The sequence below is a fragment of the Taudactylus pleione genome, unplaced genomic scaffold, assembly GCF_031769625.1.
Source record: "Taudactylus pleione unplaced genomic scaffold, aTauple2 ptg001139l, whole genome shotgun sequence".
Taxonomy (NCBI): Eukaryota; Metazoa; Chordata; class Amphibia; order Anura; family Myobatrachidae; genus Taudactylus; species Taudactylus pleione.
In genome coordinates this window covers 1,196,613-1,224,127 of record NW_028285540.1, presented here as the reverse complement: position 1 = coordinate 1,224,127, position 27,515 = coordinate 1,196,613, and the positions used below count along the sequence as shown (strand labels likewise).

Sequence of the window (27,515 nt, the reverse complement as noted above, 5' to 3'; positions counted from 1 at the left end):
GGTTTCCCTTCCCAATACCAAGAGGCTGGAGAATGGGAGAAGGGGCGTCGCTTATCGGGGAAGTGGGAAGAGGAGCTGAAAAAATACATTTTATAGAACCCGAGGAGGAGAGAGTCAGAGAGGGCAGAGATGAGGAGAGAGTCAGAGAGGGCAGAGATGAGGAGAGAGTCAGAGAGGGCAGAGATGAGGAGAGAGTCAGAGAGGGCAGAGATGAGGAGAGAGTCAGAGAGGGCAGAGATGAGGAGAGAGTCAGAGAGGGCAGAGATGAGGAGAGGGGCAGAGAGGGCAGAGATGAGGAGAGAGTCAGAGAGGGCAGAGATGAGGAGAGAGTCAGAGAGGGCAGAGATGAGGAGAGAGTCAGAGAGGGCAGAGATGAGGAGAGAGTCAGAGAGGGCAGAGATGAGGAGAGAGTCAGAAAGGGCAGAGATGAGGAGAGAGTCAGAGAGGGCAGAGATGAGGAGAGGGGCAGAGATGAGGAGAGGGGCAGAGATGAGGAGAGGGGCAGAGATGAGGAGAGAGTCAGAGAGGGCAGAGATGAGGAGAGAGTCAGAGAGGGCAGAGATGAGGAGAGAGTCAGAGAGGGCAGAGATGAGGAGAGCTCACTCCCGGTCTTCTATACCGATACCAGGTGACTGGAGGGTGGAATGGGGCATATATATATATTTCTACTTCGGGGTCCACAGGGTGACCTTGGGGTATAGCTGGATCCTCGGGCACTACGGAGTTAAAGCTTTTAGCTGCACCCAGGATGCACTTGGGTCCAACCTCCTCTATACCCCGCCCCCGAGCCACAGGCACCTCAGTTTAAGATGGTGCCTGGCTGGAGTCGGGCCACCCTGCGGGCCACCCAGCCCCCTAAAGCTTTTTATTTTTTAACTTAGTTAAATTTATTTTTTATTTATTCTACAGTTTTTTTTTTTCTCCAGAGCGGTAGCAATGGGCTGTCTGTACAGACGCCCACGCTGCCTCTCCTTCTCCCTGCTGGCGCCGCGACGCCAGCACTGAACTGGGGATTGCGGCGGGGGAAGCCAGAGTCTGTACTAGCCGGACCCTGGTTTCCCCCGGGACTGCTGCCGGAGACACCGGGGAGATCAAGGTAAGCCGCGCACCGCCCCGCTGATTAGCGGCGGTGCGCGGGTTCCTTTTAAATGCAGTCCCATGCCCCCGGTCTAGGGGACAGACCGGGGGCGCTAGTGGTGGTGGCGGGCTCCCCCTCTATTGGAGGCATACCCCGCCAGACCACTAGACCACCAGGGTGAATAATGCAGTAAGCGGGATGCCGGCAACCCGGGGGTTAATGGCTAGCCAGGGGAGGAAGCCTTCCCTGTCTAGCGGCTCCTCCCCTCAGCTCAGCGCGCCTTTCAGCACGGAGTCTGGCGTCGCTGAGCTGCAGATACTCGGGCCACTCCTCCTTCAGCCATTTTCTCCAGTGGCAGCGCAGATACTCTCAGGGAGCATGCGGACCGGTCCCCCTGTGTACCTCTCCCCCGACAAGGACAGTGTACACACCACTATAGCCCTCCCAGACACTGAATCTGGGAGGTTGATTGTAGTGAAAGGTTCAGTGAGTATATCTTCCTGCATGGTATGTGACTTTTGCTAGTGCTGCCTGTCTGTGCTAATTTCTACTTACTGTCAGCCTATACCTATCCCTTTTCTTCTCCTACAAGCCCTACAGGTGTGCGGGGGAAGGGTGTTTCTACTGACCTCACTTATATAGATCACATATTTGTGAGGTCCGTCACATACAGTTGTGTGCTACACAGGGCCATATGGTGGGCTGTTGTCCAGCACACTGGTGAGTGCGCACGTTTTCTTCCTGTGTCATAACTGTATATTTAATTATATAGTCTGTCATGTCTGAGGAGGAGATTGAGCACTCCGTGGCTCCGGTATTGTTCTCCTGCAGGCGCTGTTCTGCAGGAGTGGATAGGGAGGATTTGTCACAGGACGGCCTGTGCGGACGGTGCCAGGCGGTCCCTGGTACGTCTAAATCTCCTATGTCGCAGGAGCCACCATGGGCGATGTTTTCCCAGGTGCTGGTGTCCATCGTGGACCGTCTGTCAGTCCCGACTGCCGTCCCTACTAGGGCGTTGCCCCAGCCTACCATCCCCCATTCCCCGGGTGTCCCACAATTATTGCAGACTCCCCTGGGGTCTCAGCCTGTTGGTCCCTATGCGGGGTTGCCAATGTATATACAGTCCACCCCTGTGGCGCAGCAAGCTGTGGTGCCGTTTCAGGCTCCTGTGGCAGCTCCTCCACCCTGGGTGGATGCGCTTTCCCACACTGTCCAAGATTTGGCGGCAGCATGTTTGGCTTTTCAGTCGATGTTGCGCAGTGACGTGCCCTCCAGGGCGTCTAAACGCACAGTTATGGGGCAGGCTGCGCATTTTTCGGACTCTGAGGGGTCATCGGATGATGGTGAGGTGCAGGATGACTCATCCTCAGATGCCTCAGTCCAGGAGGTAGACACTAAGTCTTCCATCAATGTGCGAGCTCTGGTTAGGGCGGTGCGGGCCATTCTTCTGATTGAGGATGAGGCACCCGCTCCCAAGTCGAGGTATCCTAGTTTTAAAAAAGCTAAGGTTACTTCTGCAGCGTTCCCCTTGTCTGAACAGTTGACGGATCACATGGTGGTGGCCTGGCAGACGCCCAGTAAGCGATTCCTGCCACAGAAGCGGTTGGCATCCAATTATCAGTTTTCGGAGGCGCATTGTAAGAAATTGGAAACTCCGCCTGCGGTCGATTCCCATGTAACACGCCTCATTAGGAGTGCTACTTTGCCATTGCCGTCTATATCCTCGCTGAAGGATCCTACGGACAGGAAGGTGGAGACTTGTCTAAAGTCTATTTACTCTCTCTCAGGGGCTGTAGCCCGGCCGTCCATGGCCATCTCCTGGGTGGCCAAGGCCATTGAGGGTTGGGCCAACGCCTTGGAGGATATGTTTACGGATGAAGCTCCGGATGTCCAGAGGGCATTCTTAGGACTGATGAGAGATGCCGCTTCCTTCATTGGAGAAGCATCTTTGGATGCTAGCCTGCTGACCTCTAGGGTTTCAGCGGCAGCAGTGTCTTACCTTTTAATGGAGAGTTACTATTTGGTCCGGACCTGGACAAAATAGTAGATACCCTGGCAAAATCCAAGTCAGCCTTCCTCCCTTCAGCTACGACACCTGTAAAGGTCCGGAGCTCGGCCTTTCGCTCCTTTTCGGGTTCAGGGCAAGGCAAAGGGTCAGTCCTTCCCGAGGCAGTCCGCAACCAAGACCGCCTCAAAGCCAAAGAAGCAAGCCTGGAGTGCTAGGCGCCCTTCTTCCAAGCAAGAAGATAAGCCTTCTGCATGATGGGATGGGCCTCCCTCTGGGGGACCCCAGAGTGGGAGGCCAACTTCTTCAATTCGCCCAGTGCTGGCACAATACCACCACGGATGCCTGGGTGTGAGAAGCGGTCTCCCAGGGGTACGCCCTGTCTTTTTGGCACAGGCCGCCTCGCCAGTTTTTTTGCACGAGTCCTTCTCAGGACAAAACCAAGGCCTTGCAGGTTCAGGAGGCCATAGAGGCCTTGCTGACGGCGGGGGTCATTATACCTGTACCACAATCTCAACGTGGGATGGAGTATTACTCTACGCTGTTTCTGGTGCAGAAACCCAATGGCTCTCATTGCCCCATCCTCAATTTGAAGTTCCTGAACAGGTTTCTCGGGGTTCCCAAATTCAGGATGGAAAGTTTGCGTTCCATCATTCTGGCGATGGAACCGGGGGATTATATGGTCTCCCTGGATATCCAGGACGCTTACCTCCATGTGCCTATAGCAACATCGCACCAATGGTTTCTGCGTTTTGCTTTTCTCCACAACCACTACCAATTCAGGACTCTACCCTTTGGCCTCTCCACGGCACCAAGGGTATTTACCAAGGTGATGGCAGTCATGACGGCTCACCTTCGGAGCCAGGGCATACGCTTGCTACCATATCTAGACGACCTCCTCTTGCTGGCAAGCTCCCCGGAGGTACTGATCCAGCATCTCCACCTGACGGTCACTTGTCTACAGGCGCACGGGTGGTTGATCAACTGGAAGAAGTCCTCCCTCATCCCATCACAGCGGATGGTTCATTTGGAGGCCCTGCTGGACTCTCGTCAGCAACGGATTTTTCTGACTCCAGAGAAGGTCTCCTCCTTACAGCTGCGGATTCACAGTTGTCTGAACAGGGGCAGAGTGTCGGTGCACTCAGCAATGAGAGTTTTGGGGTCCATGGTGTCGGTATTCGACATGGTGGAGTTTGCCCAGTTCCATTCCAGGCCCCTGCAGAGGCTGATTCTTTCGGAATGGAACGGATTGCCACTCAGATGCTGGTGTTGTCCTCGGAGGTGCATCTGTCCCTGGCCTGGTGGCTACAGACGGCTCATCTCCTCGAGGGGCGCCCCTTTTGGATACCGGAATGAGTTCTGCTCACGACAGATGCCAGTCTCCGGGGTTGGGGGGCGGTGACAGGCTCCTTGTCACTTCAGGGTCGTTGGTCGGCGGAGGAAGCGATTCTTCCCATCAACATCCTGGAACTGCGGGCAGTGTACAGAGCCCTGCAGTAGTCTGGCACCGCTCTTCACGGAAGGGCTGTTCAGGTGCAGTCAGACAACGTGTCTGACTGCACCTGACCATGCATCAATCACCAGGGAGGGACTCGCAGTCAAGCTGCAATGTCGGAGGTGTCCCGCGCCTTGGCTTGGGCAGAGCGCTATCTTCCAGCTCTCTCGGCAGTCTTCATCCCGGGAGTCCTCAATTGGGAGGCAGGCTTACTCAGCCGTTACGATGTGCATCCCAGGGAATGGTCGCTTCATCCAGAGGTATTCCAACTACTCGTGGACAAGTGGGGGCTGCCAGAGCTGGACCTGATGGCGTCCCGTCACAATCACAAGCTGCCCGTGTACGGGTCAAGGACAAGAGACGCAGGCGCAAGTCTGATAGATGCGCTGTCGGTGAAATGGCTGTTTCACCTGGCTTACTTGTTCCCTCCGATATCTCTGCTGCCTCGGGTCCTGCGCAAGTTCAAGCAGGACGGAGGCACACTGATCCTGGTGGCCCCAGCGTGGCCCAGAAGGCCGTGGTACTCCGATCTGCGGAGCCTGTCCATTGACGCTCCGTACCTCCTACCTCAACGGCGGGACCTGTTGTCTCAGGGGCCCTGTCTTCACCCGGATCTGGGTCGACTATCTTTGACGGCGTGGCTCTTGAGACAGCCGTCCTGAGGTCTCGGGGCTTTTCTAGCTCCGTTATTACCACCATGCTGAGGGCGCGCTAGCCTGCTTCCGCGAGGTTCTACCACAGAGTGTGGCACACTTACTTTCAGTGGTGCGAGGCCAGAAAATATGATCCCCAGGTGTTCCGGGTTTCGCGTATTCTGGCTTTCCTTCAGTCGGGTTTGGACTTAGGATTATGTCTTTGCTCACTGAAGGTGCACGTGTCTGCTCTGTCGGTGTGGTTCCAGCGCAGGATTGCTGTTATGCCGGATGTACACACCTTTTTCCAGGGTGTTTTAAGAATCCAGCCTCCCTTTGTGCCACCTGTGGCCCTGTGGGATTTGGCGCTGGTTCTTCGGGCCTTACAGGGTCCTTCTTTTGAGCCCTTGGAGTCAGTGGAGCTCGTGGCTAACTTTTAAGACGGTTTTCCTCTTGGCAATTGCTTCTGCCAGGAGGGTTTCGGATTTGTGGGCGCTTTCCTGTCATCCCCCTTTTCTGGTTTTTCATCAGGACAGAGCGGTGTTTCGCACTCGTCCTGATTTCCTGCCTAAGGTGGTTTCCAGGTTCCACATTAATCAGGAAATTGTTGTACCAGCCTTTCAGTCGCCTGATGTTTCGGCTGGGGAGGCTACCTTAGATGTTGTCCGTGCACTCCAGCTTTATGTGGACCGGACTAGTTCTGTGAGGAAGTCGGATTCTTTGTTTATCCTCTTTGGTTTTCACAAGAGGGGTTGGCCTGCCAACAAACAGACTCTAGCCCGTTGGCTTCGTTCTGTTATTATTGAGGCTTATATGCAGGAGGGTTTACCTGTTCCAGCCTCTGTTAAGGCTCATTCCACTCGGTCTGTGGGCCCTTCTTGGGCTGCTAGCCGTGGCGCCTCTGCTGTTCAGCTCTGTAAGGCGGCCACCTGGTCTTCCATTCAGACCTTTTTGAGGTTCTATGTGTTTGACACCTTTGCCTCTCAGGATGCATCCTTTGGGTGCCGGGTTCTCATATCAGCACAGGAGCGTCCCTGTCATTAGAAGAATGTAGAAGGTGATATCTGCTAACAATTGCGCTACAAAGGCTGCTAAAGGGTAAATCTCCTTGGTGTTATCCTCACCAAAATTACATTAACACAAACAAAAATCCGGAGAATACCACTCTGCGCTCACCCAAGATATAGAATTTACTTATCTTCAATATGAAGTCCTGATCTTGGGACCTCAAATCCTTTTTATAATGGACACTTTATATGATAGGTGTGGGATGTATGTTCCAATGTTGATGAATATGTGGGAACATAAAACATAGAAAACAATCTAGTGCAGACGTATAAGAATTCACTTGAGTACACAATAATTCACATATAGGGGTGTATATGATCTACCCCAAATTAATACATATATAGTCCATTCAGGTATATGCTCTCCATATGTCCATATTAAAATGGAAAAAAAGGCACATTTAAAAACCAAAGAGACAAAATTTCCAAAAAAATAAAAGTGTTTTAATTGGATATATCCAAATGAAGGAGTTCCAAATAACTTTAAAAATACAACAATGCTTCACAGCTGAAATATCCACAAAAGGTGAAGATGGCTTCCTACCAGAATACAGTGGTTTTTGTGCGTATAAGAGTGATCTCACTGCCCGCAGTAATGCACCCAAATCTTCGATGGAAATGGCACCGTCCTCCCCCATTTTCAAAGACATTTTTGGGGTGTTCCTAATTTTTTGTAGGGATTTTTTAACGCAGTTATGCTTTGGGGGCTGTCCCAAGGGTGCTGAGTGGTTTCCCGACATTTGCACCCCAAAACCCCAATTCTGCACTTTTTTTCACCACCTATTCATAGGCGAATCTTTTTTGCCTATTACATTGCATTGCGTTGCGTTTTCCAAACTATTTGGAATTGAATAGGGCGAAAAGTTTCCACCTGGCGAGATGACGTCATCCGCGATACTTTTTCGCGTCTAACTGAATACGGCCCTTAGATAGGTAGGCGGGACATGGATGATGTTATTTCTGTTTTTTTATATGAGGAGTGGGTACATGGAAGTGGCGGGGGTATTTAAATGCGGTTTTAGTCACTGTGGTGATACATAAAGTTCCTTTGTCTGATGTTTCGTCTTGAGAAGGTATATATATATATTATATAAAATGTGTGAGTTTGTGTATAGGGAGCTGCTGTAACACTGAAGGGTGATGATGATCAATGACGACCTTCAGCGTTGCAGTGGCTATGGATGTGGGATGCACACTTATAGAAATATACCAAAACAATTTTAGATTATTTTTCTATTCTTTTTTTTTCTTATTAATCTAAACTATTCTAGCCATCAAGGAGAGAGAGCCACACACTAGGCACGCCCCCACATCTTTAGTCACACCGCCACAGTGCTGGTCATACTCCCCTGCAGCGGCAAACAATAGGCCCTTCAAAAATTTCAGCTCCAGGCCCATGTGGACCTTAATCTGGCACTGATACACATAACACATACACATAACACATACACATAACACATACACATAACACATACACATAACACATACACATAACACATACACATAACACATACACATAACATACACATAACAAACACATAACATACACATAACAAACAACATACACATAACACATAACATACACATAACACATAACATACACATAACACATAACATACACATAAAATACACATAACATACACATAACACATAACATACACATAACATACACATAACACATAACATACACATAACACATAACACATAACATACACATAACATACACATAACACATAACATACACATAACACATAACATACACATAACATACACATAACACATAACATACACATAACACATAACATACACATAACACATAACATACACATAACACATAACATACACATAACACATAACATACACATAACACATAACATACACATAACACATAACATACACATAACACATAACATACACATAACATACACATAACACATCACATAACATACACATAACACATCACATAACATACACATAACACATAACACATAACATACACATCACACATCACACATCACACATCACATAACATACACACAACACATAACATACACAACACATAACATACACAACACATAACATACACATAACATACACATAACATACACATAACATACACATAACATACACATAACATACACATAACATACACATAACATACACATAACATACACATAACATACACATAACATACACATAACATACACATAACATACACATACAGACATGGATACAGGTATAATCTCAGAATCAGCGCTGATTCTATATAAAGTATAGAACCCTTTCCATGTAATGTACATCCAGTGTCCTGTAAGAGCATATAGAAGCACTCACTGCGAGTCCGGCGCCGACGGCGACATGCAGGTGTACCGCACGCAGCCGGAAACAGCCGCGATCACATGGTCCATTACCAGGGTAGCTAACACTGCAGCGTCATATACCGGTTACTATGGCAACGGGGAGACACAGACTCCCTGCAATCAGCGTTAGAGCGCTGTCACTATGATACAGACTCCCTGCAATCAGTGTTAGAGCGCTGTCACTATGATACACAAACTCCCTGCAATCAGCGTTAGAGCGCTGTCACTATGATACACAGACTCCCTGCAATCAGCGTTAGAGCGCTGTCACTATGATACACAGACTCCCTGCAATCAGTGTTAGAGCGCTGTCACTATGATACACAGACTCCCTGCAATCAGCGTTAGAGCGCCGTCACTATGATACACAAACTCCCTGCAATCAGCGTTAGAGCGCTGTCACTATGATACACAGACTCCCTGCAATCAGCGTTAGAGCGCTGTCACTATGATACACAGACTCCCTGCAATCAGCGTTAGAGCGCTGTCACTATGATACACAAACTCCCTGCAATCAGCCTTAGAGCGCTGTCACTATGATACACAGACTCCCTGCAATCAGCGTTAGAGCGCTGTCACTATGATACACAAACTCCCTGCAATCAGCGTTAGAGCGCTGTCACTATGATACACAGACTCCCTGCAATCAGCGTTAGAGCGCTATCACTATGATACATAAACTCGCTGCAATCAGCGTTAGAGCGCTGTCACTATGATACACAGACTCCCTGCTTGCAGCATTAGAGCGTTGTCACTATGATACACAGACTCCCTGCAATCAGCGTTAGAGCGCTGTCACTATGATACACAGACTCCCTGCAATCAGCGTTAGGGCGCTGTCACTATGATACACAGACTCCCTGCAATCAGCGTTAGAGCGCTGTCACTACGATACACAGACTCCCTGCAATCCGCGTTAGAGCGCTGTCACTACGATACACAGACTCCCTGCAATCAGCGTTAGAGCGCTGTCACTATCATACAAAAACTCCCTGCAATCAGCGTTAGAGCGCTGTCACTATCATACACAAACTCCCTGCAATCAGCGTTAGAGCGCTGTCACTATGATACACACACTCCCTGCAATCAGCGTTAGAGCGTTGTCACTATGATACACAGACTCCATGCAATCAGCGTTAGAGCGCTGTCACTATGATACACAGACTCACTGCAATCAGCGATAGAGCGCTGTCACTATGATACACAGACTCCCTGCAATCAGCGTTAGAGCGCTGTCACTATGATACACAGACTCCCTGCAGTCAGCGTTAGAGCGCTGTCACTATGATACACAAACTCCCTGCAATCAGCCTTAGAGCGCTGTCACTATGATACACAGACTCCCTGCAATCAGCGTTAGAGCGCTGTCACTATGATACACAGACTCCCTGCAATCAGCGTTAGAGCGCTGTCACTATGATACAGACTCCCTGCAATCAGCGTTAGAGCGCTGTCACTATGATACACAGACTCCCTGCAATCAGCGTTATCACTATGATACATAAACTCGCTGCAATCAGCGTTAGAGCGCTGTCACTATGATACATAAACTCGCTGCAATCAGCGTTAGAGCGCTGTCACTATGATACACAGACTCCCTGCAATCAACATTAGAGCGTTGTCACTATGATACACAGACTCCCTGCAATCAGCGTTAGAGCGCTGTCACTACGATACACAGACTCCCTGCAATCAGCGTTAGAGCGCTGTCACTATGATACACAGACTCCCTGCAATCAGCGTTAGAGCGCTGTCACTATGATACACAAACTCCCTGCAATCAGCCTTAGAGCGCTGTCACTATGATACACAGACTCCCTGCAATCAGCGTTAGAGCGCTGTCACTATGATACACAAACTCCCTGCAATCAGCCTTAGAGCGCTGTCACTATGATACACAAACTCCCTGCAATCAGCCTTAGAGCGCTGTCACTATGATACACAGACTCCCTGCAATCAGCGTTAGAGCGCTGTCACTATGATACACAGACTCCCTGCAATCAGCGTTAGAGCGCTGTCACTATGATACAGACTCCCTGCAATCAGCGTTAGAGCGCTGTCACTATGATACACAGACTCCCTGCAATCAGCGTTAGAGCGCTATCACTATGATACATAAACTCGCTGCAATCAGCGTTAGAGCGCTGTCACTATGATACACAGACTCCCTGCAATCAGCATTAGAGCGTTGTCACTATGATACACAGACTCCCTGCAATCAGCGTTAGAGCGCTGTCACTATGATACACAGACTCCCTGCAATCAGCGTTAGAGCGCTGTCACTATGATACACAGACTCCCTGCAATCAGCGTTAGAGCGCTGTCACTACGATACACAGACTCCCTGCAATCAGCGTTAGAGCGCTGTCACTATCATACAAAAACTCCCTGCAATCAGCGTTAGAGCGCTGTCACTATGATACACAAACTCCCTGCAATCAGCGTTAGAGCGCTGTCACTATGATACACACACTCCCTGCAATCAGCGTTAGAGCGTTGTCACTATGATACACAGACTCCATGCAATCAGCGTTAGAGCGCTGTCACTATGATACAGACTCCCTGCAATCAGCGTTAGAGCGCTGTCACTATGATACAGACTCCCTGCAATCAGCGTTAGAGCGCTGTCACTATGATACACAGACTCCCTGCAATCAGCGTTAGAGCGCTGTCACTATGATACACAGACTCCCTGCAGTCAGCGTTAGAGCGTAGTCACTATGATACACAAACTCCCTGCAATCAGCGTTAGAGCGCTGTCACTATGATACACAGACTCCCTGCAATCAGCGTTAGAGCGCTGTCACTATGATACACAGACTCACTGCAATCAGCGTTAGAGCGCTGTCACTATGATACACAGACTCCCTGCAATCAGCGTTAGAGCGCTGTCACTATGATACACAGACTCCCTGCAATCAGCGTTAGAGCGCTGTCACTATGATACACAGACTCCCTGCAATCAGCGTTAGAGCGCTGTCACTATGATACACAGACTCCCTGCAATCAGCGTTAGAGCACTGTCACTATGATACAGACTCCCTGCAATCAGCGTTAGAGCGCTGTCACTATGATACACAGACTCCCTGCAATCAGCGTTAGAGCGCTATCACTATGATACATAAACTCGCTGCAATCAGCGTTAGAGCGCTGTCACTATGATACACACATTCCCTGCAATCAGCATTAGAGCGTTGTCACTATGATACACAGACTCCCTGCAGTCAGCATTAGAGCGTTGTCACTATGATACACAGACTCCCTGCAATCAGCGTTAGAGCGCTGTCACTACGATACACAGACTCCCTGCAATCCGCGTTAGAGCGCTGTCACTACGATACACAGACTCCCTGCAATCAGCGTTAGAGCGCTGTCACTATCATACAAAAACTCCCTGCAATCAGCGTTAGAGCGCTGTCACTATGATACACAAACTCCCTGCAATCAGCGTTAGAGCGCTGTCACTATGATACACAGACTCCCTGCAATCAGCGTTAGAGCGCTGTCACTATGATTCACAGACTCCCTGCAATCAGCGTTAGAGCGCTGTCACTATGATACACAGACTCCCTGCAATCAGCGTTAGAGCGCTGTCACTATGATACACAAACTCCCTGCAGTCAGCGTTAGAGCGCTGTCACTATGATACAGACTCCCTGCAATCAGCGTTAGAGCGCTGTCACTATGATACACAGACTCCCTGCAATCAGCGTTAGAGCGCTGTCACTATGATACACAGACTCCCTGCAATCAGCGTTAGAGCGTTGTCACTATGATACACAGACTCCCTGCAATCAGCGTTAGAGAGCTATCACTATGATACACAGACTCCCTGCAATCAGCGTTAGAGCGCTGTCACTATGATACACAGACTCCCTGCAATCAGCGTTAGAGCGCTGTCACTATGATACACAGACTCCCTGCAATCAGCGTTAGAGCTTTGTCACTATGATACACAGACTCCCTGCAATCAGCGTTAGAGCGCTGTCACTATGATACACAGACTCCCTGCAATCAGCGTTAGAGCGCTGTCACTATGATACACACATTCCCTGCAATCAGCGTTAGAGCGCTGTCACTATGATACACAAACTCCCTGCAGTCAGCGTTAGAGCGCTGTCACTATGATACACACACTCCCTGCAATCAGCGTTAGAGCGCTGTCACTATGATACACAAACTCCCTGCAATCAGCGTTAGAGCGCTGTCACTATGATACACACACTCCCTGCAATCAGCGTTAGAGCGTTGTCACTATGATACACACACTCCCTGCAATCAGCGTTAGAGCGCTGTCACTATGATACACAGACTCCCTGCAATCAGCGTTAGAGCGCTGTCACTATGATACACAGACTCCCTGCAATCAGCGTTAGAGCGCTGTCACTATGATACACACACTCCCTGCAATCAGCGTTAGAGCGCTGTCACTATGATACACAAACTCCCTGCAATCAGCGTTAGAGCGCTGTCACTATGATACACACACTCCCTGCAATCAGCGTTAGAGCGCTGTCACTATGATACACAGACTCCCTGCAATCAGCGTTAGAGCGCTGTCACTATGATACACAGACTCCCTGCAATCAGCGTTAGAGCGCTGTCACTATGATACACACACTCCCTGCAATCAGCGTTAGAGCGCTGTCACTATGATACACAAACTCCCTGCAATCAGCGTTAGAGCGCTGTCACTATGATACACACACTCCCTGCAATCAGCGTTAGAGCGTTGTCACTATGATACACACACTCCCTGCAATCAGCGTTAGAGCGCTGTCACTATGATACACAAACTCCCTGCAATCAGCGTTAGAGCGCTGTCACTATGATACACAGACTCCCTGCAATCAGCGTTAGAGCGCTGTCACTATGATACACACACTCCCTGCAATCAGCGTTAGAGCGTTGTCACTATGATACACAGACTCCCTGCAATCAGCGTTAGAGCGCTGTCACTACGATACACACATTCCCTGCAATCAGCGTTAGAGCGCTGTCACTACGATACACACATTCCCTGCAATCAGCGTTAGAGCGCTGTCACTATGATACACAAACTCCCTGCAATCAGCGTTAGAGCGTTGTCACTATGATACACAGACTCCATGCAATCAGCGTTAGAGCGCTGTCACTATGATACACAGACTCCCTGCAATCAGCGTTAGAGCGCTGTCACTACGATACACACATTCCCTGCAATCAGCGTTAGAGCGCTGTCACTATGATACAGACTCCCTGCAATCAGCGTTAGAGCGCTGTCACTATGATACACAAACTCCCTGCAATCAGCGTTAGAGCGCTGTCACTATGATACACAGACTCCCTGCAATCAGCGTTAGAGCGCTGTCACTTTGATACACAAACTCCCTGCAATCAGCGTTAGAGCGCTGTCGCTATCATACACAAACTCCCTGCAATCAGCGTTAGAGCGCTGTCACTATGATACACAGACTCCCTGCAATCAGCGTTAGAGCGCTGTCACTATCATACACACATTCCCTGCAATCAGCGTTAGAGCGCTGTCACTATGATACACACATTCCCTGCAATCAGCGTTAGAGCGCTGTCACTATGATACACACATTCCCTGCAATCAGCGTTAGAGCGCTGTCACTATGATACACAGACTCCCTGCAATCAGCGTTAGAGCGCTGTCACTATGATACACAGACTCCCTGCAATCAGCGTTAGAGCGCTGTCACTATGATAAACAGACTCCCTGCAATCAGCGTTAGAGCGCTGTCACTATGATACAGACTCCCTGCAATCAGCGTTAGAGCGCTGTCACTCCCTGCAATCAGCGTTAGAGCGCTGTCACTATGATACACAATCTCCCTACAATCAGCATTAGAGCGCTGTCACTCCCTGCAATCAGCGTTAGAGCGCTGTCACTATGATACAGAAACTCCCTGCAATCAGCGTTAGAGCGCTGTCACTATGATACACAGACTCCCTGCAATCAGCGTTAGAGCGCTGTCACTATGATACACAGACTCCATGCAATCAGCGTTAGAGCGCTGTCACTATGATACACAGACTCCCTGCAATCAGCGTTAGAGCGCTGTCACTGTGATACACAGACTCCCTGCAATCAGCGTTAGAGCGCTGTCACTATGATACACAGACTCCCTGCAATCAGCGTTAGAGCGCTGTCACTATGATACACACACTCCCTGCAATCAGCGTTAGAGCGCTGTCACTACGATACACACATTCCCTGCAGTCAGCGTTAGAGCGCTGTCACTATGATACACAGACTCCCTGCAATCAGCGTTAGAGCGCTGTCACTATGATAAACAGACTCCCTGCAATCAGCGTTAGAGCGCTGTCACTATGATACAGACTCCCTGCAATCAGCGTTAGAGCGCTGTCACTCCCTGCAATCAGCGTTAGAGCGCTGTCACTATGATACACAATCTCCCTACAATCAGCATTAGAGCGCTGTCACTCCCTGCAATCAGCGTTAGAGCGCTGTCACTATGATACACAAACTCCCTACAATCAGCATTAGAGCGCTGTCACTATGATACACACACTCCCTGCAATCAGCGTTAGAGCGCTGTCACTACGATACACACATTCCCTGCAGTCAGCGTTAGAGCGCTGTCACTATGATACACAGACTCCCTGCAATCAGCGTTAGAGCGCTGTCACTATGATAAACAGACTCCCTGCAATCAGCGTTAGAGCGCTGTCACTATGATACACAGACTCCCTGCAATCAGCGTTAGAGCGCTGTCACTCCCTGCAATCAGCGTTAGAGCGCTGTCACTATGATACACAATCTCCCTACAATCAGCATTAGAGCGCTGTCACTCCCTGCAATCAGCGTTAGAGCGCTGTCACTATGATACACAAACTCCCTACAATCAGCATTAGAGCGCTGTCACTATGATACACAAACTCCCTGCAATCAGCGTTAGAGCGCTGTCACTATGATACACAGACTCCATGCAATCAGCGTTAGAGCGCTGTCACTATGATACACAGACTCCCTGCAATCAGCGTTAGAGCGCTGTCACTGTGATACACAGACTCCCTGCAATCAGCGTTAGAGCGCTGTCACTATGATACACAGACTCCCTGCAATCAGCGTTAGAGCGCTGTCACTATGATACACACATTCCCTGCAATCAGCGTTAGAGCGCTGTCACAATCATACACAGACTCCCTGCAATCAGCGTTAGAGCGCTATCACTATGATACACAGACTCCCTGCAATCAGCGTTAGAGCGCTGTCACTATGATACACACACTCCCTGCAATCAGCGTTAGAGCGCTGTCACTACGATACACAAGCTCCCTGCAGTCAGCGTTAGAGCGCTGTCACTATGATACACAGACTCCCTGCAATCAGCGTTAGAGAGCTATCACTATGATACACAGACTCCCTGCAATCAGCGTTAGAGCGCTGTCACTATGATACACAGACTCCCTGCAATCAGCGTTAGAGCGCTGTCACTATGATACACACACTCCCTGCAATCAGCGTTAGAGCGCTGTCACTATGATACACAAACTCCCTGCAATCAGCGTTAGAGCGTTGTCACTATGATACACAGACTCCCTGCAATCAGCGTTAGAGCGCTGTCACTATGATACACAAACTCCCTGCAATCAGCGTTAGAGCGCTGTCACTACGATACACACATTCCCTGCAATCAGCGTTAGAGCGCTGTCACTATGATACAGACTCCCTGCAATCAGCGATAGAGCGCTGTCACTATGATACACAAACTCCCTGCAATCAGCGTTAGAGCGCTGTCACTATGATACACAGACTCCCTGCAATCAGCGTTAGAGCGTAGTCACTATGATACAGACTCCCTGCAATCAGCGTTAGAGCGTTGTCACTATGATACACAGACTCCCTGCAATCAGCGTTAGAGCGCTGTCACTATCATACACAAACTCCCTGCAATCAGCGTTAGAGCGCTGTCACTATGATACACAGACTCCCTACAATCAGCGTTAGAGCGCTGTCACTATGATACACAGACTCCCTGCAATCAGCGTTAGAGCGCTGTCACTATCATACACAAACTCCCTGCAATCAGCGTTAGAGCGCTGTCACTATGATACACAAACTCCCTGCAATCAGCGTTAGAGCGCTGTCACTATGATACACAGACTCCCTGCAATCAGCGTTAGAGCGCTGTCACTATGATACACAAACTCCCTGCAATCAGCGTTAGAGCGCTGTCACTATCATACACAAACTCCCTGCAATCAGCGTTAGAGCGTTGTCACTATGATACACAGACTCCCTGCAATCAGCGTTAGAGCGCTGTCACTATGATACACAGACTCCCTGCAATCAGCGTTAGAGCGCTGTCACTACGATACACAGACTCCCTGCAATCAGCGTTAGAGCGCTGTCACTATGATACACAAACTCCCTGCAATCAGCGTTAGAGCGCTGTCACTATGATACACAGACTCCCTGCAATCAGTGTTAGAGCGCTGTCACTATGATACACAGACTCCCTGCAATCAGCGTTAGAGCGCTGTCACTATGATACACAGACTCCCTGCAATCAGCGTTAGAGCGCTGTCACTATGATACACAGACTCCCTGCAATCAGCGTTAGAGCGCTGTCACTATGATACACAAACTCCCTGCAATCAGCGTTAGAGCGCTGTCACTACGATACACAGACTCCCTGCAGTCAGCGTTAGAGCGCTGTCACTACGATACACAGACTCCCTGCAATCAGCGTTAGAGCGCTGTCACTACGATACACAGACTCCCTGCAATCAGCGTTAGAGCGTTGTCACTATGATACACAGACTCCCTACAATCAGCATTAGAGCGCTGTCACTATGATACACAAACTCCCTGCAATCAGCGTTAGAGCGCTGTCACTATGATACACAGACTCCCTGCAATCAGCGTTAGAGCGCTGTCACTATGATACACACACTCCCTGCAATCAGCGATAGAGCGTTGTCACTATGATACACAGACTCCCTGCAATCAGCGTTAGAGCGCTGTCACTACGATACACAGACTCCCTGCAATCAGCGTTAGAGCGCTGTCAGAGCGTTGTCACTATCATACACAAACTCCCTGCAATCAGCGTTAGAGCGCTGTCACTATGATACACAAACTCCCTGCAATCAGCGTTAGAGCGCTGTCACTATGATACACAGACTCCATGCAATCAGCGTTAGAGCGCTGTCACTATGATACAGAAACTCCATGCAATCAGCGTTAGAGCGCTGTCACTATGATACACAGACTCCCTGCAATCAGCGTTAGAGCGCTGTCACTATGATACACAGACTCCATGCAATCAGCGTTAGAGCGCCGTCACTATGATACACACACTCCATGCAATCAGCGTTAGAGCGCTGTCACTACGATAAACACACTCCCTTAAATCAGCGTTAGAGCGCTATCACTCCGATACACAGACTCCCTGCAATCAGCGTTAGAGCGCTGTCACTATGATACACAGACTCCCTTAAATCAGCGTTAGAGCGCTATCACTCCGATACACAGACTCCCTGCAATCAGCGTTAGAGCGCTGTCACTATGATACACAGACTCCCTGCAATCAGCGTTAGAGCGCTGTCACTATGATACACAGACTCCCTGCAATCAGCGTTAGAGCGCTGTCACTATGATACACAAACTCCCTGCAATCAGCGTTAGAGCGCTGTCACTATGATACAGACTCCCTGCAATCAGCGTTAGAGCGCTGTCACTATGATACACACACTCCCTGCAATCAGCGTTAGAGCGCTGTCACTACGATACACAGACTCCCTGCAATCAGCATTAGAGCGCTGTCACTAAGATACACAAACTCCCTGCAATCAGCGTTAGAGCGCTGTCACTATGATACACAGACTCCCTGCAATGAGCGTTAGAGCGCTGTCACTATGATACACAGACTCCCTGCAATCAGCGTTAGAGCGCTGTCACTATGATACAGACTCCCTGCAATCAGCGTTAGAGCGCTGTCACTATGATACACACACTCCCTGCAATCAGCGTTAGAGCGCTGTCACTACGATACACAGACTCCCTGCAATCAGCATTAGAGCGCTGTCACTATGATACACAAACTCCCTGCAATCAGCGTTAGAGCGCTGTCACTATGATACACAGACTCCCTGCAATCAGCGTTAGAGCGCTGTCACTTTGATACACAAACTCCCTGCAATCAGCGTTAGAGCGCTGTCGCTATCATACACAAACTCCCTGCAATCAGCGTTAGAGCGCTGTCACTATGATACACAGACTCCCTGCAATCAGCGTTAGAGCGCTGTCACTATCATACACACATTCCCTGCAATCAGCGTTAGAGCGCTGTCACTATGATACACACATTCCCTGCAATCAGCGTTAGAGCGCTGTCACTATGATACACACATTCCCTGCAATCAGCGTTAGAGCGCTGTCACTATGATACACAGACTCCCTGCAATCAGCGTTAGAGCGTTGTCACTACGATACACAGACTCCCTGCAATCAGCGTTAGAGCGCTGTCACTATGATACACACACTCCCTGCAATCAGCGTTAGAGCGCTGTCACTACGATACACACATTCCCTGCAGTCAGCGTTAGAGCGCTGTCACTATGATACACAGACTCCCTGCAATCAGCGTTAGAGCGCTGTCACTATGATAAACAGACTCCCTGCAATCAGCGTTAGAGCGCTGTCACTATGATACAGACTCCCTGCAATCAGCGTTAGAGCGTTGTCACTATGATACACAGACTCCCTGCAATCAGCGTTAGAGCGCTGTCACTATGATACACAGACTCCCTGCAATCAGCGTTAGAGCGCTGTCACTATGATACACAGACTCCCTGCAATCAGCGTTAGAGCGCTGTCACTATGATACACAAACTCCCTGCAATCAGCGTTAGAGCGCTGTCACTATGATACACAGACTCCCTGCAATCAGCGTTAGAGCGCTGTCACTATGATTCACAGACTCCCTGCAATCAGCGTTAGAGCGCTGTCACTATGATACACAGACTCCCTGCAATCAGCGTTAGAGCGCTGTCACTATGATACACAGACTCCCTGCAATCAGCGTTAGAGCGCTGTCACTCCCTGCAATCAGCGTTAGAGCGCTGTCACTATGATACACAAACTCCCTACAATCAGCATTAGAGCGCTGTCACTATGATACACAAACTCCCTGCAATCAGCGTTAGAGCGCTGTCACTATGATACAGAAACTCCCTGCAATCAGCGTTAGAGCGCTGTCACTATGATACACAGACTCCCTGCAATCAGCGTTAGAGCGCTGTCACTATGATACACAGACTCCATGCAATCAGCGTTAGAGCGCTGTCACTATGATACACAGACTCCATGCAATCAGCGTTAGAGCGCTGTCACTATGATACACAGACTCCCTGCAATCAGCGTTAGAGCGCTGTCACTATCATACACAAACTCCCTGCAATCAGCGTTAGAGCGCTGTCACTATGATACACAAACTCCCTGCAATCAGCGTTAGAGCGTTGTCACTATGATACAGACTCCCTGCAATCAGCGTTAGAGCGCTGTCACTATGATACAGAAACTCCCTGCAGTCAGCGCTAGAGCGCTGTCACTATGATACACAAACTCCCTGCAATCAGCGTTAGAGCGCTGTCACTATGATACACAGACTCCCTGCAATCAGCGTTAGAGCGTTGTCACTATGATACACACATTCCCTGCAATCAGAGTTAGAGCGCTGTCACTACGATACACACATTCCCTGCAATCAGCGTTAGAGCGCTGTCACTATGATACACAGACTCCCTGCAATCAGCGTTAGAGCGCTGTCACTACGATACACAGACTCCCTGCAATCAGCGTTAGAGCGCTGTCACTATGATACAGACTCCCTGCAATCAGCGTTAGAGCGCTGTCACTATGATACACAGACTCCCTGCAATCAGCGTTAGAGCGCTGTCACTATGATACACAGACTCCCTGCAATCAGCGTTAGAGCGTTGTCACTATTAAACACAAACTCCCTGCAGTCAGTGTTAGAGCGCTGTCACTATGATACACAGACTCCCTGCAATCAGCGTTAGAGCGCTGTCACTATGATACACAGACTCCCTGCAATCAGCATTAGAGCGCTGTCACTATGATACACAAACTCCCTGCAGTCAGCGTTAGAGCGCTGTCACTATGATACACAGACTCCCTGCAATCAGCGTTAGAGCGCTGTCACTATGATACACAAACTCCCTGCAGTCAGCGTTAGAGCGCTGTCACTACGATACACAGACTCCCTGCAATCAGCGTTAGAGCGCCGTCACTATGATACACCGACTCCCTGCAATCAGCGTTAGAGCGCTGTCACTATGATACACAGACTCCCTGCAATCAGCGTTAGAGCGCTGTCACTATGATACACAAACTCCCTGCAATCAGCGTTAGAGCGCTGTCACTCCCTGCAATCAGCGTTAGAGCGCTGTCACTATGATACACAAACTCCCTGCAATCAGCGTTAGAGCGCTGTCACTATGATACACAGACTCCCTACAATCAGCGTTAGAGCGTTGTCACTATGATACACAGACTCCCTGCAATCAGCGTTAGAGCGCTGTCACTATGATACACAAATAGATACTGGACCAGTGAGTGCAGCCATAAATGCATAACAATATATAGAAGAAACACCGTATCCTCATACAAACCAACATTTCTAATGTGAGAATATAGTGGATCTTATGGATCTCACTAAATATCTATATACTATCAGACACTATAATAAGTATAATAATATATATAGCAATTAATACATATCAAATACATAATCTTCACGTGTAGACTCTCCACACATAAAGAAACACATCCATAGTTATATCAAGGATACAGGTGATTTCATTAATGATCTGAAGATGCTATCGGTTGAGTTGGATACCTGCTTATTGATTACTATGGATGTGACATCGTTGTATATGGTGATACCACACATGGCTGGTTTTCAAGCCGTCAAAAATCCCTTGGTTCAACATAATAAAGGTTCACCACCGATTAATTTTCTATTGGATCACCTCGATTTGACACTGACTTGTAACTACTTTAGATTTGGTGACCGATGTTATCTCCAAACCTCTGGGACCGTTATGGGCAGTAACATCGCACCAGCATACGCTAACATCTTCATGAGCGATTACGAGAATCGCCATGTTTACCCAAGGTTTGAGATGGCATCGGTTACTATAAGCGATTTATTGACAATGTGTTCATGCTATGGCATGGTGATGTGACCTCTGCAGAAATGATGGTCAAAACATTGAATAACATAGATTCACCTATAAGATTCACTATGCAATGTGATAAACAAAAACGTTTTCTAGATGTAACTGTGGGCCTGATTCAGTGCCGGACGCTCTGACAGAGTGCTCGCTCCGAATCAGGGCCAGCCTTCTTGTTTTTTAGAGCAGCCTCCTGGCCGCTCGCATAGCTGTGGGTGACCACCCACAGCTATAGCGAGCGGCCAGGAAGATGGTCGCGATGGTCAAGACAATCGCGACCATCGGGCTTGCGACGAGACCCTTGTGGTAGGGTCTCGTTGCCGCAAGCCCCAGAGTGCTTTCGGCTCTAACGGAGCCGAAAGCACTCCCACTGACATCCCATGGGAACGCCTCCGTCTGGGCAGCCATGCCCCCGGCCCGCCCTCCAATGGGGGCGTGCTGTCACTCAACATCGACAGCACGCCTCCTTTGGTACGACACCCGGAGCGACGGATTGCCCGTCGCTATCCGGGTCTCGCGCATAACGGAGCCGGCTCCGTCGTGCGCATGCGCACTGGGCCACCATTGATCCGCTTGCGAGCACATAGCGCTCGCGAGCGGGTCTGAATCAGGCCCAGTGTTCACCACTGGACAGGGGTTTGGGCACCAGTTGTATAGGAAAATCACCTATAGAAACATGTTTATTGGACTATTATTATTATTATAATTATCATTTATTTATATGGTGCCACAAGTGTTCCGCAGCGCCTTACAAAGTACATACACAAAGAAGTAACCATTGACATACAATACAATACAGGACATGGATAAACATTGCTATATTAGCAACCTTAATGCCCGCATAAGAAGCCAAGTGTTAGTTGCCCTAGTGGGGAGTAAGATATAAATTAAATTACAGTAGGGAGAAGCACAAGAGGGTAGAGGGCCCTGCTCGAAAGAGCTTACATTCTTTAAGGAAGGGGAAGACAAACAAAAGTGACACAGAATGGGGTGGGCCGGGAGAAAGGAAGATGTAGCAGCAAGTTAGGATGAGAGCTGGAAGGCTTTAATGAAGTAGGGGGTCTTAAGAGCTCGTTTGAAAGATGGTAGAGAGGTGCAGAGTCTGATAGGGAGAGGGAAGGAGTTCCAAAGGTGAGGAGCAGCACGGGCAGAATCATGGAGGCGAGAGTGAGAGGAAGTAAGCAGTTGGCATGAAAGGCGGCGTGTATTAAGTGAATGAAGAGGGCGGACAGAAGAGTGAAGGGAGATGAGATCAGAGATGTGAATGGGTGAGGGCTTTGTAAGTGAGTGTGAGAGCCTTGAATTGGGTTCTGAAAGGGAATGGGAGCCAGTGGAGGGCTTGCAAAAGAGGGGAGGCAGATGTAGAACGTTTGGAGAGGAAGATGAGCCATGCAGCAGCATTGAGCACAGACTGGAGAGGAGAGAGATGGGATTTGGGGAGGCCAGCTAGGAGAGGTTACAGTAGTCCAATCTGGACATGACCAGTGAATGTACAAGGGTTTTGGTGGCATCCTGGGTGAGAGTCTCTGATCTTGGAAATATTCTAGAGATGGAAACGACAGGACTGCGAGAGGTTCTGAATGTGTGGTTTAAAGGAGAGGGAAGAGTCCAGGATGACTCCAAGACAACGCACTTTGGGGCTAGATGAGATAGTAATGCCATCTATTAATAAAGAAATAGTGGGACATGATGTTATGTGGGAGGGTGGGAAGACTATCAGCTCAGTCTTAGACATATTAAGTTTGAGAAATCGCTGGGACATCCAGGAAGAGATAGCAGAGAGACAGTTAGAGATACGAGTCAGTAGAGAGGGGGAAAGATCAGGTGAGGAAAGGTAGATCTCAGTATCATCAGCATAGAGATGATAATGGAGGTCAAAAGAGCTGATGATTTTACCTAGAGAAGACGTATAGAGAGAGAATAGGAGAGGTCCAAGAACAGAACCTTGGGGAACACCTACTGTAAGAGGCTGTGGGGGGGAGGAGTCAACATGAGAGGAAACAGAGAAGGAACGGTCAGAGTGGTAGGAGGATAGCCAGGATAGGGCAGTGTAACATAGACCAAGGGAGTGAAGGATATGCAGCAGTAGAGTGTGGTCCACAATGTCAAAAGCAGCAGAGAGGTCAAGGAGAATGAGCAGGGAGTAGTGGCCCTTGGATTTGGCAGCAAGGAGGTCGTTGCTGACTTTTGTGAGGGCAGTTTCAGTGGAGTGGAGAGAACGGAAGCCAGACTGAAAAGGGTCAAGGAGGGAGTGGGAGGAAAGAAATGTGGTGGGGCGGTTATAAACAATACGCTCAAGGAGTTTGGAGGCAAAAGGGAGGAGAGAGATTGGTTGGTAGTTAGAGAGAATGTTAGGATCAAGGTTAGGTTTTTTAAGAATGGGGGAGACACGGGCATGCTTGAATGCAGAAGGAACAGTGCCAGATGAGAGGGAGAAATTAAGTAGTTGGCCAAGATGGGAGCAGGCAGAAGGAGAGAGGTAGCGGAGGAGGTGGGAGGGGCTAGGGTCGAGGGGAGAGGTGGAAGGGGGGGAGGATTGGATAAGGGCCTTAACTTCCCCTCCAGTCACAGGGGAGAAGGATGTCAAAGTCGGTAAAGTGGATGAGGAGGGGTGATCTGGGAAAGGAGGAGGTGGAGAGCTGGGGGACTGGTTGGATATGATGTCCTGACGTATGGAATCAATTTTAGATGTGAAATAGGTAGCAAAGTCAGTGGCAGAGAGCAAGGAGGGGAGACGAGGAGGGGGCGGGCAGAGGAGGGAGTTGAAGGTGGAAAAGAGACGCTGGGAATTTGAGGAGTGGGAGGAGATGAGATTATTGAAATATGACTGTTTAGAGAGGGAAAGGGCAGCACTGTAGGATGACAGTATGAATTTGAAATGGAGAAAATCTGCCTGAGAGCGTGATCTTCTCCACTGTCGCTCGGCGGTTAGGGAACACCTTTGCAGGTATCTGGTGCATTTGGAATTCCAGGGTTGAGGTGTGAATTTGCGAGGGTGAGTAGTGATCGCCGGAGCAACAGAGTCAAGAGCAGAAGTAAGGGAGGCATTGTATAGGGAAGCAGCTTGTTCAGCGCAGGAGAAAGAGAGGATAGGTGAGAGAAGAGAGTCAAGTAGGGAAAAAAAGAAAGCAGTGTCGATGGCTTCAATGTTACGCTTAGTGATGGTGGCTTTAGGCCAAAGAGCTAAGGTAAAAAGACATTTTCTCTTGCATCTACTAGGGGACACTGGAGGTGCTTACGCTGGGGTATAGAGGCGTGGATAGCTGGAGCTGGCACTTTAATTAATTTAGAAGTGTGAAGCTCCTCCCCCTCTATTCCCCACCAGCCCTCAGTTTAGAAAATGCGCCATCGGAGCTGGTCACAATTTGCTCTGATCCAGCAACACATATGTTTATTGTTTTCTTTTATTTAGGATATATATTTATTTTCCTACATCTTTTACATTTACTAAGTACCCTTCGCCACCTCTCTAAAGGTGGGGTCTGGGTACCTGGCGCCTTGTTCTTAGAAGAACAGGAAGGAGGGCACAGGGCTTATTGAAAAAGCACTGACAGCTCCTTTATCGCCACAGCACAACTCTAACATCACCTGAGCAGAGTGTGCTGCAGCTGAGAGAGCCGCCGGGGAGCGCAGTGAGTATGGCTGCGCGCCTCCCCCCTCCGGCGCCTGCCCGCCCTATGTTGTATGCAGCACTATAACGCTGCTTCACTCCTTCAGTCGCGGCGAGCGGCTGTTAATTGAAGGAGTCTGTGAGCGCTGGGATCCCCCGTTAGGCGGTGGGCAGCCAGGTTAGCGCGACAAGCCTGGATGAAGACAGGGGCGGAGCTTAGCAGCGCGGGCTCTCTCCCTACAACGCTGGTTAGAGTAGCACTGTATCTATCTAACAAGTCTCTCCTCGTAAGTTTACAACATCGCAGGCTGTAGAGGGGCTGATAGGTGCCACAGCCAGCGTTACACAGGCGTCCCTTCCCCCGCTAATAGAGCGGCAAGTAGCTGGGCAGTCAGAGGGGAAAAGCTAATATATGGCCAGCGTTAAGCAGCCATATTGCATGCCTCAGGGGCGGACCAGACGGGCTCTCTATCTCACTATACGCGGCTAGCGGCTGTTACAACAGCGTGGCTGCCGTTTTTTTAACACACTACCTGCAACTCATTAAAGGAGAGTGCAGAAGCCACACAGTGAGGGCAGAAGGATTGATTCTCCTAGTACACATCCCTTCTACAGGATCCTTTCCAAAAGGGGCTGTGACTGGGGTGTACAAAGTGCAGGGAACCTGAATTATTGGGAGGAGCGGTGTGATAACCTCTGTTTCCCACTAGCCTTCTGTCTCTGTACTCTGTCCTCTGTCCTCTGTCCTCTGTACTCTGTCCTCTGTCCTCTGTACTCTGTCTCTGTACCCTGTCTCTGTACCCTGTCTCTGTACCCTGTCTCTGTACCCTGTCTCTGTACCCTGTCTCTGTACCCTGTCTCTGTACCCTGTCTCTGTTTCTCTGTCCTCTGTTTCTCTGTCCTCTGTTTCTCTGTACTCTGTTTCTCTGTACTCTGTTTCTCTGTCCTCTGTTTCTCTGTCCTCTGTTTCTCTGTCCTCTGTTTCTCTGTCCTCTGTTTCTCTGTCCTCTGTTTCTCTGTCCTCTGTTTCTCTGTCCTCTGTTTCTCTGTCCTCTGTTTCTCTGTCCTCTGTTTCTCTGTCCTCTGTTTCTCTGTCCTCTGTTTCTCTGTCCTCTGTTTCTCTGTCCTCTGTTTCTCTGTCCTCTGTTTCTCTGTCCTCTGTTTCTCTGTCCTCTGTTTCTCTGTCCTCTGTTTCTCTGTCCTCTGTTTCTCTGTCCTCTGTTTCTCTGTCCTCTGTTTCTCTGTCCTCTGTCCTCTGTCCTCTGTTTATTCAGTCTGATTCTGCGTGAGTGGCTGTATGTGTATATACTATATACCTATGTCTGGATTATGGCTTATTAGAAAATGTTTGTTTGTTCCAAATGTAACAACGAACTAAGCCAACTGCTGCTGGCACCACGCTATGTGATGCTTGTTTAGTACCCGAAGGGGCAGCGCAGACGGTGCACTATGCCCTGGGGTGTGGAGTTTGTGTGTTCTCGCTGTGCTTGCGTGGGTTTCCTCCCACTATAGATACCATTATAATCCTCTGTGGCTATTGCGGTCTCACCTACTCCTGCATGGGCCGCTGACATGGCAGGAGTTATGGCGGCTGTAATGTCCGAATTGACGGCTAATAGGAGGTTAACCAACTATCTGGACTGGTACAGATTGTGTACCGCTTCTACATTGTCCTCCACTGCCTATCATAAGCCTGCACTGAGCGTCCTCTGCCGACTGTCCTCCACTGCCTATCATAAGCCTGCACTGAGCGTCCTCTGCCGACTGTCCTCCACTGCCTATCATAAGCCTGCACTGAGCGTCCTCTGCCGACTGTCCTCCACTGCCTATCATAAGCCTGCACTGAGCGTCCTCTGCCGACTGTCCTCCACTGCCTATCATAAGCCTGCACTGAGCGTCCTCTGCCGACTGTCCTCCACTGCCTATCATAAGCCTGCACTGAGCGTCCTCTGCCGACTGTCCTCCACTGCCTATCATAAGCCTGCACTGAGCGTCCTCTGCCGACTGTCCTCCACTGCCTATCATAAGCCTGCAC

General features: G+C 49.3%; 1 protein-coding gene across 1 annotated transcript in view; it reads left to right on the top strand.

Annotated features, from left to right (window-relative positions):
• The window catches only part of CLEC20A (C-type lectin domain containing 20A), a 117,119-nt gene that overhangs the window by 16,776 nt on the left and 72,828 nt on the right, over positions 1-27,515 (top strand). The window lies entirely within an intron of this gene.